This window comes from Rhinoderma darwinii, chromosome 1 (assembly GCF_050947455.1).
Source record: "Rhinoderma darwinii isolate aRhiDar2 chromosome 1, aRhiDar2.hap1, whole genome shotgun sequence".
In the NCBI taxonomy this organism is placed as follows: Eukaryota; Metazoa; Chordata; class Amphibia; order Anura; family Rhinodermatidae; genus Rhinoderma; species Rhinoderma darwinii.
In genome coordinates, this window is record NC_134687.1 from 249,361,969 (window position 1) to 249,375,800 (window position 13,832).

At 44.6% G+C, this 13,832-nt stretch overlaps 1 long non-coding RNA gene across 1 annotated transcript in view; it reads right to left on the minus strand.

Annotated features, from left to right (window-relative positions):
- Nucleotides 1-1,645: 1,645 nt before the first annotated feature.
- LOC142740784 (uncharacterized) overlaps nt 1,646-13,832 on the minus strand; it is a 33,607-nt gene continuing 21,420 nt past the window's right edge. Inside the window, exon 3 of the long non-coding RNA XR_012880881.1 lies at nt 1,646-1,753. This is a non-coding gene — a long non-coding RNA (uncharacterized LOC142740784). The remainder of the gene's footprint in view (nt 1,754-13,832) is intronic.

A 13,832-nucleotide genomic window follows, 5' to 3' on the forward strand; every position in this document is an offset into this window, starting at 1 on the left:
CACATGTACATGTACACAGGCACATAAACCAATTCCTTGTGGTAAACACATGACAACCAGATGGAACTTTTCCATAAGGTTTACAGCTTCAAAGAGCTTTACCTGGGAGCAGCTTTCTGAGTTGTCTGGAGATTCCAAGCAATCATAATTTCTGTTAACATTAAGCAGAATAGTATACTGCTTCTACTAAAGTTACATATATTTGGTGAATGCCACTTTGCTCAGCAGGTCACTTCATGGCTCTTGTTTTTGTCATTAAATCACTGTAAGTGTCACGATCTGTGGGTATGTGGACTCACTGGGCCGTACCGCCGTAGCGATATAGCAGCTGGCCAAACAGGGTACAAAGTCAATGTCTATAGTTCGGATAAGGTACCTGTGGCAATACAGACAGTAGCGATGGTTTACGCCCGGATGGAACTCAGGCAGCAGGCAGACAACAGGTGCGGTGAAACACAACGGGTGTAGTAGGCAACACAACACGACTCCAACACTGTTCAGCACAGGAACACGGTAGCAGGGGAAACAGGATACAGGTAGCAGGAACGGGAACACTGGGAACTGGAAAACACTCAAGGGGCCATTAGCAAATACTAACACGGGTATACACACAAAGTGCAGGCAATGAGGAAAGGGGCAGGGCCCTTCTTATAGTCCAGGGTGATTTAGGCTAATTGGAACATTACTCCTGGTGCGCGCGTTGGCCATTTAAGGCCAGGCACGAGCGTGCGAGCGCACCCTACGGGATGCTGCAGAACAGGACGGAAGTGAGCGCTGGCGTCTCCTGAGGAGGAGATGGGGGCCAGCGCTTGCAGATCCATGGGTGCAGGCCGTCTGGGGAGGAGTAATGCGGACGGTCCGCGCCATGGGTGTTACAGTAAGCATCCGTTCATTAGAGTTCACCTACAACACATCTAGCGGAATATATTAACTTTTCTACGCCACTTTTCTGGCGTAGAAAAGTTTCAAATTACACAAAACTCGCAATTTGCACCAAAAAATTGACTTTTGTGTTGGTTCCACAGCTCTAAAAAGAGGGCGAGACATAGTGGAAAGGACGGGACCACTAACGGTGCAACAATTTTACTACTATTTACACCAGAAAGTGGCGTAAATTATATTGCAAACCTACTCCAGCTCGTAGCTGGAGAGGGTTTGACTTTCTGGCGCACGGACGGCCAGAGATGCATCTTAATAAATTAAGTGCATCTTACTCCAGCGTTCTTTCTATTCATTCTTTAGCTTTAAGTTTCTTTTAAGTTTTTTTGCAGGATTGTTAGCAAGAAAAAGGGTGCATACCCCCAGTTGGAAACCAGGATAAGGGCTCACACACAGGGTCACAGAACCTGTAACCTGCAATGCTGGTGGACAATACCTCCGTACATCTAGAGTGTGATGGAAAATGCCACGTTTCAAATCAGAGACATATGGAGTTACAGTAGAAGCCCTATGTACCTCTAAGGTAGTCCTATTACGAACAAAACATGATTGGAATTGTAGTCCATATCACACATCTACAACGTTGGTAACTTGCACAATTCAAATTGAAAGTCCAGAATACGCTGCCACAGAACAAAAGAGAGGAAAAATGGCTTAACCACCAGATATGCAGATTTGGCACAAATCACTGACATTTATAGGGCTAAGGAGGAATAGTGACCTTATTTGTATCTGAAATATTAGTATTCTGTCTGTGAGGATAGTCTCTGGCAGAATTTCTTTGTTGATGGAATTTAGTTCCCAGAAATTGGTACTGCAAAAGACAAAAAATTTTGTAAATAGTAATATAATGTAATTTGATGAACGTATGATCCAGAAATGACAGACCACACATGGTATTCATTTAATATCACAGTGTGATATACTTTTGTAGTATATTTATGAGGTAATATTACTGCTATTAAAAATAATTTATATAGCACCATGATCGTCCATGGTGCCATACATTTTTAAACATTTACAGGTTATACAATAAAAATAATTAAAAAAACAAAACATGCATGCAGTATGCTATTCACAGTGTAGTACAACAAATGCAGGAACAGTAGGAAATAGAAAGAAAAAAAAGAAGCACACATGATTGACAATTCATGCGTCAATTTTACCATAAAATTAACTAATAAGGCAAAATAACCGACTACTTCATTGTATTGTACTGGAGCAGTATAATGGTGAATCTGCTGCAAATGAGTCATCAACAGATAGAAGTGAAGTCATCAACAGACAGATGTGAAGTCATAAATGGTCACTCCGTCTTTCTCTCTGGTATTAATAAAGTCATGATATGTCAAGGAACTTACTAAACACCCTTTCACAAGCTAACTGAAATCACAAAACATTCAAACATTTCTACTGACTTTAAATATTTAGCTGAGCTGCCAGCCTCTGGAGATGTGTTTCAGAACTGCTAGAAAGGGGACTCGATTTATGGAGTTATTCAGTGGTGAGATGAAGATTTTTAGAAAACATTATATAAATATATATTGATTCTAGTTTTGCCAAGCACTGTATGTACAATAGTTGTAATGTTACATTCTGCTATGACAAGATTTCAAATAAATCAGTGTAGTTAAAAGGAAAATATACATAAAAGACATAATTAACTTAAACAACAGGGTATGAGAAAGGGAAAGCATTGCTAGGGTGCTTATCTAGGGCGATGCCCTGGAAAATGGTTATGTGACCACATGAACCAACTATTTAAATTGAAAATTGATGGCCTATCCTCGGGATAGGCGATCAATAACTGAACGATAATAATAACTGATCAATAACCTCTCGCCGATCGGCTGTTTTGAAGGGGGTGCAGCGATTTACAGTATTGCAGCCTTCTCTCATTCACTTCAACGGCTGCAGTCGGACCACGAGCGATCAGCTATTGATGTACTATCCTAAGTATAGGCCATACATTTTTAGGGACTTCAAAACCCCTTTAAGAAAGTCATAAGACATCTAAAGCTGCAAGAATTTTTTTTAAACTTTAGCCTCGGTGTGAGGGCCTTTTACCATAGCTACAGGAAAGAATGGAATTGTAGTCTAGACACCTAAAAGCTACTAAATCTAGTAACAGTGTGTAATCTATATTTCTACCTATTTATCATCTATCCATCTCTGTTCTATACCTATCTGTTTGTAAATGCTGCGATCAGTCCAAAATCCAGTGTAAATACTGTTGTCAGTCCGCAGTCTAGTGTAGACGCTGCAGTTAGTCCACAGTCTAGTGTAAATGCTGCGGTTAGTCCACTGTCTAATGTAAATGCTGCTGTCAGTCCAAAGTCTAATGTAAATGCTGCAGCCAGTCCACAGTCCAGTGTAAATGCTGTGATCAGTCCACAGTCCGGTGTAAATACTGCACTCAGTCCATAGTCTAGTGTAAACGCTGCAGTTAGTTCATAGTCTAGTGTAAACGCTGCAGTCAGTCCATAGTCTAGTGTAAATGCTGCAGTCAGTCCATAGTCTAGTGTAAACGCTGTAGTTTGTCCACAGCCTAGTGTAAATGCTGCAGCCATTCCACAGTTCAGTGTAAATGCTGTGATCAGTCCACAGTCCAGTGTAAACGCTGTGATCAGTCTCCAATGTATTGTAAACTCTGGGGTCAGTCCATAGTCTAGTGTAAACATTGCAGTCAGTCCATAGTCTAGTGTAAACGCTGCAGATAGGCCAGTCTAGTGTAAACGCTGCAGTTAGGCCAGTCTAGTGTAAATGCTGCAGTGAGTCCATAGTCTAGTGTAAACGATGCAGTTAGCCCACAGTCTAGTGTAAACGCTGCGGTCAGTCCACAGTCTAGAGTAAATGCTGCAGTCAGTCCATAGCCTAGTGTAAATGCTGCAGTTAGTCCACAGTCTAGTGTAAACGCTGTAGTTGGTCAGCTCACAGTCTAGTGTAAATGCTGCAGTCAGTACATAGTCTAGTGTAAACGCTGCAATCAGTCCATAGTCTAGTGTAAATGCTGCAGTTAGTCCATAGTCTAGTCTAAACGCTTCAGTCCGTCCATGGTCTAGTGTAAACGCTGCAATCAGTCCATAGTCTAGTGTAAACGCTGTAGTCTATAGTGTAGTGTAAATGCTGCAGTTAGTCCATAGACTAGTGTAAATGATGCAGTCAGTTCACAGTCTAGTGTAAATGCTGAGGTCAGTCCATAGTGTAGTGTAAACGCTGCAGTTAGTCCACAGTCTAGTGTAAACGTTGTGGTTGGTCAGCTCACAGTCTAGTGTAAATGCTGCAGTCACTCCATAGTCTAGTGTAAACACTGTGGTCAGTCCATAGTCTTGTGTAAACACTGCAGCTAGTCCATAGTCTAGTGTAAACGCTGCAGTTATTCTATAGTCTAGTGTAAACACTGCAGTTAGTCCACGGGCTAGAGTAAATGCTCAGGTCAGTCCATAGTCTAGTGTAAATGCTGCAGCCAGTCCACAGTCCAGTGTAAATGCTGTGATCAGTCCACAGTCCGGTGTAAACACTGCACCCAGCCCATAGTCTAGAGTAAACACTGCAGTCAGTCCATAGTCTAGTGTGAACGCTGAAGTTAGTCCATAGCCTAGTGTAAACACTGCAGTTAGTCCACAGGCTAGAGTAAACGCTCAGATCAGTCCATAGTCTAGTGTAAATGCTGCAGCCAGTCCACAGTCCAGTGTAAATGCTGTGATCAGTCCACAGTCCGGTGTAAACACTGCACTCAGCCCATAGTCTAGAGTAAACACTGCAGTCAGTCCATAGTCTAGTGTAAACGCTGCAGTTAGTTCATAGTCTAGTGTAAACACGCAGTTTGTCCAGTCTAGTATAAACGCTGCAGTTAGGCCAGTCTAGTCTAAACGCTGCAGTCAGTCCATAGTCTAGTGTAAATGCTGCAGTTAGTCCACAGTCTAGTGTAAATGCTGCAGTCACTCCATAGTCTAGTGTAAACGCTATATTTAGTCCACAGTCTAGTGTAAATGCTGCAGCCAGTCCACAGTTCAGTGTAAATGCTGTGATTAGTCCACAGTCCAGTGTAAACGCTGTAATCAGTCTCCAGTGTATTGTAAACTCTGTGGTCAGTCCACAGTCTAGTGTAAACACTCCAGTCAGTCCATAGTCTAGTGTAAACATTGCAGTTAGTCCATAGTCTAGTGTAAACACTGCAGTTACGTCAGTCTAGTGTAAACGCTTCAGTCAGTCCATAGTTTAATGTAAACGATGCAGTTAGTCCACTGTCTAGTGTAAACGCTGCTGTCAGTCCAAAGTCTAATGTAAATGCTGCAGCCAGTCCACAGTCCAGTGTAAATGCTGTGATCAGTCCACAGTCCGGTGTAAACACTGCACTCAGTCCATAGTCTAGTGTAAACGCTGCAGTTAGTTCATAGTCTAGTGTAAATGCTGCAGTCAGTCCATAGTCTAGTGTAAACGCTGCAGATAGGCCAGTCTAGTGTAAACGCTGCAGTTAGGCCAGTCTAGTATAAATGCTGAAGTCAGTCCATAGTCTAGTGTAAACGATGCAGTTAGTCCACAGTCTAGTGTAAACGCTGCGGTCAGTCCACAGTCTAGTGTAAACGCTGTGGTTGGTCAGCTCACAGTCTAGTGTAAATGCTGCAGTCAGTACATAGTCTAGTGTAAATGCTGCAATCAGTCCATAGTGTAGTGTAAATGCTGCAGTTAGTCCATAGTCTAGTCTAAACGCTGCAGTCAGTCCATGGTCTAGTGTAAACGCTGCAATCAGTCCATAGTCTAGTGTAAACGCTGTAGTCTATAGTGTAGTGTAAATGCTGCAGTTAGTCTATGACTAGTGTAAATGCTGCAGTCAGTCCACAGTCCAGTGTAAATGCTGTGATCAGTCCACAGTCCGGTGTAAACACTGCACTCAGCCCATAATCTAGAGTAAACACTGCAGTCAGTCCATAGTCTAGTGTAAACGCTGCAGTTAGTTCATAGTCTAGTGTAAACACGCAGTTTGCCCAGTCTAGTATAAACGCTGCAGTTAGGCCAGTCTAGTGTAAACGCTGCAGTCAGTCCATAGTCTAGTGTAAATGCTGCAGTTAGTCCACAGTCTAGTGTAAATGCTGCAGTCACTCCATAGTCTAGTGTAAACGCTATATTTAGTCCACAGTCTAGTGTAAATGCTGCAGCCAGTCCACAGTTCAGTGTAAATGCTGTGATTAGTCCACAGTTCAGTGTAAACGCTGTGATCAGTCTCCAGTGTATTGTAAACTCTGTGGTCAGTCCTCAGTCTAGTGTAAACACTCCAGTCAGCCCATAGTCTAGAGTAAACACTGCAGTCAGTCCATAGTCTACTGTAAACTCTGCAGTTAGTTCATAGTCTAGTGTAAACACACAGTTTGCCCAGTCTAGTATAAACACTGCAGTTAGGCCAGTCTAGTGTAAACGCTGCAGTCAGTCCATAGTCTAGTGTAAATGCTGCAGTTAGTCCACAGTCTAGTGTAAATGCTGCAGTCACTCCATAGTCTAGTGTAAACGCTATATTTAGTCCACAGTCTAGTGTAAATGCTGCAGCCAGTCCACAGTTCAGTGTAAATGCTGTGATTAGTCCACAGTCCAGTGTAAACGCTGTGATTAGTCTCCAGTGTATTGTAAACTCTGTGGTCAGTCCACAGTCTAGTGTAAACACTCCAGTCAGTCCATAGTCTAATGTAAACATTGCAGTTAGTCCATAGTCTAGTGTAAACACTGCAGTTAGGCCAGTCTAGTCTAAACGCTTCAGTCAGTCCATAGTTTAATGTAAACGATGCAGTTAGTACACTGTCTAGTGTAAACACTGCGGTCAGTCCACAGTCTAGTGTAAATGCTGCAGCCAGTCCATAGTCTAGTGTAAATGCTGCAGTTAGTAAACAGTCTAGTGTAAACACTGTGGTTGGTCAGTACATAGTCTAGTGTAAACACTACAATCAGTCTATAGTCTAGTGTAAATGCTGCAGTTAGTCCATAGTCTAGTGTAAATCCTGCAGTCAGTCCATAGTCTAGTGTAAACACTGCAGCTAGTCTATAGTCTAGTGTAAAGGATGCAGTTAGTAGGCCAGTCTAGTGTAAACGCTGCAGTCAGTCCATAGTCTAGTGTAAATGCTGCAGTTAGTCCATAGTCTAGTGTTAACGCTGCAGTCAGACTATAGTCTAGTGTAAACACTGCAGTTAATCCATAGTCTAGTGTAAACGCTGCAGTTAGTCCATAGTCTAGATTAAACACTGCAGCTAATCCATAGTCTAGTGTAAACACTGCAGTTAGTCCATAGTCTAGTGCAAATGCTGCAGTTAGTCCACAGGCTAGAGTAAACACTGCAGCTAATCCATAGTCTAGTGTAAACTCTGCAGTTAGTCCATTGTCTAGTGTAAACGCTGCAGTTAGTCCACAGGCTAGAGTAAACGCTGAGATCAGTCCATAGTCTAGTGTAAATGCTGCAGTCAGTTCATAGTCTAGTGTAAACGCAGCAGTTAGTCCATAGTCTAGTGTAAGCTATGCAGTCTATAGTCTAGTGTAACGCTGTAGTTACTCCAAAGTCTAGTGTAACGCTGCAGTTAGTCCATAGTCTATTGTAAATGCTGCAGTTAGTCCACAGTCTAGTGTAAACGCTGAGGTTATTCCACAGTCTAGTGTAAATGCTGTAGTCAGTGCATAGTCTAGTGTAACGGTGCAGTTAGCCCACAGTAGGGCTGTGCAATTTTGGCCTAAATCAAAATCATGCTTACTTGAACATGTAACCTCGATCACGATTATTGAACGATTATTTAGGCCACACCTCTATTTGCATGCCACTCCCCTCCATTTGCATGTTACGCCATTGAATTAATATTAATCCCCTGAACCTGCTGTGAATTACTGTATATAATATACACCCTGACACTTCCCCCACACAGTATATTGCCCCCATAGCTGCCCCCACACATTATAATGCCCCTATTCTGCCTCCATACAGTATAATTCCCCTATAGCTGCCCTCCACACAGTATAATGCCTCCATAGCTGCCCCTACCGAATATAATGCCCCCCAAAGCTGCCACCACACAGTATAATGCCCCCCATAACTGCCCCCCACACAGTATAATGCCCCCATAACTGCCCTCTACACAGTATAATGCCACCCATAACTGCCCTCCCCACAGTATAATGCCCCCATAAATGACTTTCACATAGTATAGTGCCCCTATAGCTGCCCTCACACAGTATAATGCCCCCATAGCTGCACCCCAGACAGTATAAAGTCCCCCATAGCTTCCCCATGTTGTATAATGCCCCCACAGCTGCCCCCAATAGTGCCTAATAAAAATAATAAGATACATACTCACCTAACCCCGTTCCAATGACGAGTGGAGGAGATTCCTCTGCTCCTCTGGTTTGTGCAACTCGGCGCAGACAGGCTCGATGACATCACTGCCTCGCGTCCAGTGATACATAGTGAATGGTAGAGCAGGGACCTTACGGTCCACTTCTCTACCATTGGTTTCAACTGTATCTGCCCCTGAACATGCAGATACAGTTTAAATCGGGATAATTAATTGCGCTGAATTTTGATTAAAAATATTTTTCTATTAATTGCCCAGCCCTAGTCCACAGTCTAGTGTAAACGCTGAGGTCATTCCAGTCTAGTGTAAATGCTGCGATCAGTCCACAGTTTAGTGTAAATGCTGCGATCAGTCTACAGTCTAGTATAAATGCTGCAAGCAGTCGAGTGTACATGCTTTCTTGTTGATTTTAAGCAACCCTCCAGTCAAACGTGGAAATTTGACTATACATGACAGATGTATATGCGAAATATCTGATGCCATCCTCATGAATGATCCTGCTGCCGTTCCTGTGTTCTGGTCACCTTTTTCATTTTTTTAAAATGGCCTCCCCAGTTTTAGACTTCCCTGCCAACGTTTATACGTTCTGATCCCGTTTGCATCCTTGCAAAATGGTCACCACAATCTGAGACTTACCTATAAGGAGCGTTCTTAGAATGTCTGAAACAGCCCCCCCCCCCCCCCCCCACTTTACTGCCGTCCGATGGACCAGTGCCACAGTGTTATCAGAGCTCAAGTCAGCAGCGCTTGTCCATCAGAAGGCATTGGAAGGTGGTTTTCTCACAGTTCCTAAGAACGCTTTAAATAAGGAATTCTAAGACTGTAAGGTGCAAATAGAGAACTAGGACGCACGAGCGGCGGCAGGATAATTTCTGAGTAGGGCACCAGCTATGTTGTCTGAACATTTGCCATTTATAGTCAAATTTTCCATTTTGACTGGAAAGTTGCTTTAAATTGGTAGCCAGAAAAATAATAACTTGAATTTAAATTGTTATACTTGGTAGGCAAAAAAACAGGGCCAGTTGTAGACACAACCTGCTAGGGGTTCTGTCGGGAAGAATACAAGGAGTAGACAATAGGTGGCCTGGGGCTCTGGAGGTTAGGGGGGGGGGGACAATAGGTAGCAGGGGCTCTGTGGGTGAGTAGAGGGGCACGTAAAAAAATAATTGCACTGAAGCAGCAGTCTATAGGGAACACAAACAGGCAGCAGTTCAAGCTGCTCCCTGATCTCCCTTCCACAGTCACTCACCAAACATATAGCCACTGAACTATGAAGTCTGCTCAGCACCGCGGAGGAGCCCCTCATTATAGCAGCCACTTCTCCTGATTGTAGGGAGGGATAAAGGAATGCTGAAGACTTTCCCTCCTTCTCTCTTTTCCCCTTTGCTAGCAGCAAGGACCAGTCATACTGTCAGAGCCCCAGCACCTGTGTTCAAATACCACCAGGAGGCAGCATCACTGTGTGATGCTGCCACCTACTGGGCACAATAGTTATCTCTCCTTTAAGACAGGAGAGATAATTATTACAGCTTTCTGAGGCCAGGACTGTGTTTCCCCTTCCCTCCATGCCCCTGTGCAGCTACATGATGTCCGCCCCTGCCCTAGAGTGGTTGGACCACAGGTACAGCCACTGCTCTATTCTATTTAAGGCCTGTTTCAGCTTCTAGTACCTTGCTGCTCCTGCAAGGCACTGATGTTATCAGTCCGAAGCTGCAGTTCTGGTGGAAGCCCCTACTCCTCATTAGTAGTAGAGGCCCTGTGGCACGTCCAATGGGTGCCCTCCCTTTAAGGAGTGTCCAGTTACCAGGATAAGCCATCAATATCTCATTGGCCAGGGTTAGACTCCCGACATCCCACGCTGTTCAGCTGGTTTAAAGTGGTCGCAGCACTTGCACGAGTGCTGCTCTCCCTTCATTTTCTTTACTGCTCATACTGTGAATCGCCAACACACTTGTAGCGGCAGTTCACAGTATTACAGCCTTCTCCCATTGAAGTGAATAGTAGAAGGCTATAATACTGTGAACCTCTACAAGTGTGTCAGCAATTTACAGAGTGAGAAATAAAGGACATGAAGGGGTAGCAGTCCTCGTACAAGCGCTGTGGCCCCTTCAAAACAGCTGATCGGCAGAAGTCCCAGGAGTCAGAAACCAACCAATGAGATATTGATGGCCTATCCTGAGGATAGGTCATCAATTTCTTAGGACTGGAGAACTCGTTAAATCGAGCCATGGGAGTTGGGCCCCGGGCCTATCCTCCACTGTTCTGAGAAGACTTTCCATAAGCTTTTGGAGTGTTTCAATGGTAATTTGTACCCATTTAGCCAAAACAGAACTTGCAAAGTCAGGCACTGCTTTTAACCCTTTCATATATGGACAGTGATGTCAGGGGCTAACTCTAAAAGCGGAATTCCCTGCCTGAGCATCGGCAACGATGTGGCCGGGGATTCTGCTCCAGGAGTAGTGTCTGACTACACTGTCTATATATGGATAGTGACGCCAGGGGCTTCTCCAGTAGCGGAATCCCCGGTCAGAATGTCGGCCAGGGATTCCGCTCCAAGAGAGAGCCCTGTCGTCACTGTCGATATATGGATATTGATGCCAGGGGCTTCTCCACTAGCGGAATCCCCGGTCAGAATGTCGACCAGGGATTCCGCTCCTAGAGAGAGCCCTGTCGTCACTGTCAATATATGGATAGTGAGGCCAGGGGCTTCTCCAGTAGCGGAATCCCCGGTCGTAGTGTCAGCTGGGGATTCCTAGAGAGAGCCCCTGACAGTGGACAGTAACGTCAGGAGCTCTCTCTATAAGCGGAATCCCCGATACAGAGCGATCTGATATCGCGGATTCCGCTCCTAGTGGGAGTTTAGGTGGCGCTACAGGGGGTAGGGGGGTTCGATGGTATCTACAGCAGGGGGGGTGGCTTTCTACAGTGGCACTATTTACAGCGGGGATTTTGAGACGTCAGGGGCTCCCTCTAGAAGGGGAACCTGCAGCCAGAGCGCTGGCCGGGGATTCCGCTCCTAGAGGGAGCTTAAGTGGCGCTATCTACAGGGGCTTTCTATGGGGGTTGTGTGTGGCGCTATCTACAGTGGGGGATGTCTTAAAGCCCCGGCAGACATGAGAGTGCAGCGCTGTTCACATTGAAGCAGCATTGCACTTATTAAACCCCGTTCCAGGCTGCCAACGTTTATATACGTGACAACTGCACGGGACATCGGCAGTTGGAACGTTTATAGCCGTATGGCAGTTGTGAAGGGGTTAAACAGGGCCTGGCTCGGAATCAGCATTCTAATTCATTCCAAATGTGTTTGATGGGGTTGAGGTCAGGGCTCTGTGCAGGCCACTTAAGTTCCTCCACACCAAGCCATGTCTTTATGAACGTCACTTTATGCACAGTGTCATGTTGGAACAGGAAAGAGCCTTTCCCAAACTGTTGCCACAAAGTTGGAAGCATACAATTGTGTAAAATGTGTTTGCATTGCTATAGCATTGACAATATCCATGACTCAAATAAGTCGAGTCGCTTCTCCCCTTATGTAAATCTACCCTCCCAAAGCAGACACTGAAACAGAGTTGGATTTTAATGGCCACAGCAGCCGTTTATTATTTAAATAACAATAACTTTAAATACCATAATTTTTGAATCCCCAAAAAAGGGGATACATCATAACAACAAATAACCCACTGCGACCCTATCAGGGTCATAACATTATAAACCAACCAGAATGACAGGGGCAAGTCCTTGAAGCCACCGATACTTAAAGGCATGGTGTCGCCCAAAAAACATGTTATTTTTTTAAAATTTAAACATTTAGTGTGTGGGTGATAAAACGTTGTTCAAATTTTTTTTTATTTTTTTCGCGAGTCAGGAAATATTATAAATTTTTTCAAATTTATAATACTACCCATTTTTGGTCACTAGATGGAGCTGTTTGGAGCTAGTTCCCAAAATTGCAGCATTGCAACATTGGGTTAAAAGCTATCGCTCTAGTGAGCGCTCAGCATCCCCCCCTCCTTTATCCTGGCTAGTGCCGGGATAAACGAGGGGTTTGAAAGGTTTAACCTGCTACACTGTGCGTCGCCATTTTTTGAGGTAACCCACAGTGTAGTAGGTTTACATGCAGTAGTAAACACACACAAACACTAACATACATTGAAATCGCTTACCTGCTCCTGCCGCCGCGGCCCGTCCGCTCCCTTTGCTGCCGCTGTTCCATGTGCACTTGTCCGGAAGCCGCGACCGGAAGTAGTAATATTACTGTCCGGCCGCGACTTCCGGTCCACAGGAAAATGGCGCCGGACGGCGCCAATTTCGAATAGGACTGTGTGGGAGCGGCGCATGCGCAGTTCCCACACAGACGCCGTACACGGCAGTCAATGGGACGGGAGCCGTTCGCAGTCCCTATGGGACTGTGGCTGCCGTATTCCATGTCTGTGTGTGTCGTTAATCGACACACACAGAAATGGAACAAAAAATGGCAGCCCCCATAGGGAAAAAAAAGTGTGAAAAAAAGAAACAGTAAAACACAAACACACAAATGAAAATAAACGTTTATATTAAGGCACTAACATCTTTAACATATTAATAAAATATTTGTGATGACACTGTTCCTTTAATTTTGGCCATCTGCCCACAAATACCTTACCCCCAGCCGTAACCCGGCCCAGGAGCACCAAATTACCTTTTTGCAGATGACCACCATATATATATAAATATATATAACCCAGCTTTCAAAAGGGGTAACACCCTAAGAAGCCGACAAATTGGGGGTGCATCCCGTGATGCATTCCCCCCCACCACTTTTTACGACCTACTTCAAGGACTCCCCCCCGCAGCTGCAATGACAAAATTTAACCTCCCCCAAATACAAATGTCAATAAGCAAATAAACTTTGACGAGAAGAACCACCATCCGCAGCAACCTCTTGCCGCGGTCAACCGATCCACATCAGGGCGGGCGGGCGGGAACATGTTCCTGCTTCTGTGTCCTGGCGAAGAGAGGGAGAGCACAAACAGGAAACAGGTACATCCCCTTCAATCCCCACCCCTTCTCACTCAAGCCCTCCTGCTGTCCCCCCCCCCCCTTTCCTCTCATAGGCCAGCCAACTCTGTGTCCCTCCCATCTATTTTAGTCATGGAGGCCTTCCCTTATTCCTTTTTTCTTCTTTCAGTACGGCCTCTTCTTGACTCAAATAAGTCGAGTCGCTTCTCCCCTTATGTAAATCTACCCTCCCAAAGCAGACACTGAAACAGAGTTGGATTTTAATGGCCACAGCAGCCGTTTATTATTTAAATAACAATAACTTTAAATACCATAATTTTTGAATCCCCAAAAAAGGGGATACATCATAACAACAAATAACCCACTGCGACCCTATCAGGGTCATAACATTATAAACCAACCAGAATGACAGGGGCAAGTCCTTGAAGCCACCGATACTTAATTTTGGCCATCTGCCCACAAATACCTTACCCCCAGCCGTAACCCGGCCCAGGAGCACCAAATTACCTTTTTGCAGATGACCACCATATATATATAAATATATATAACCCAGCTTTCAAAAGGGGTAA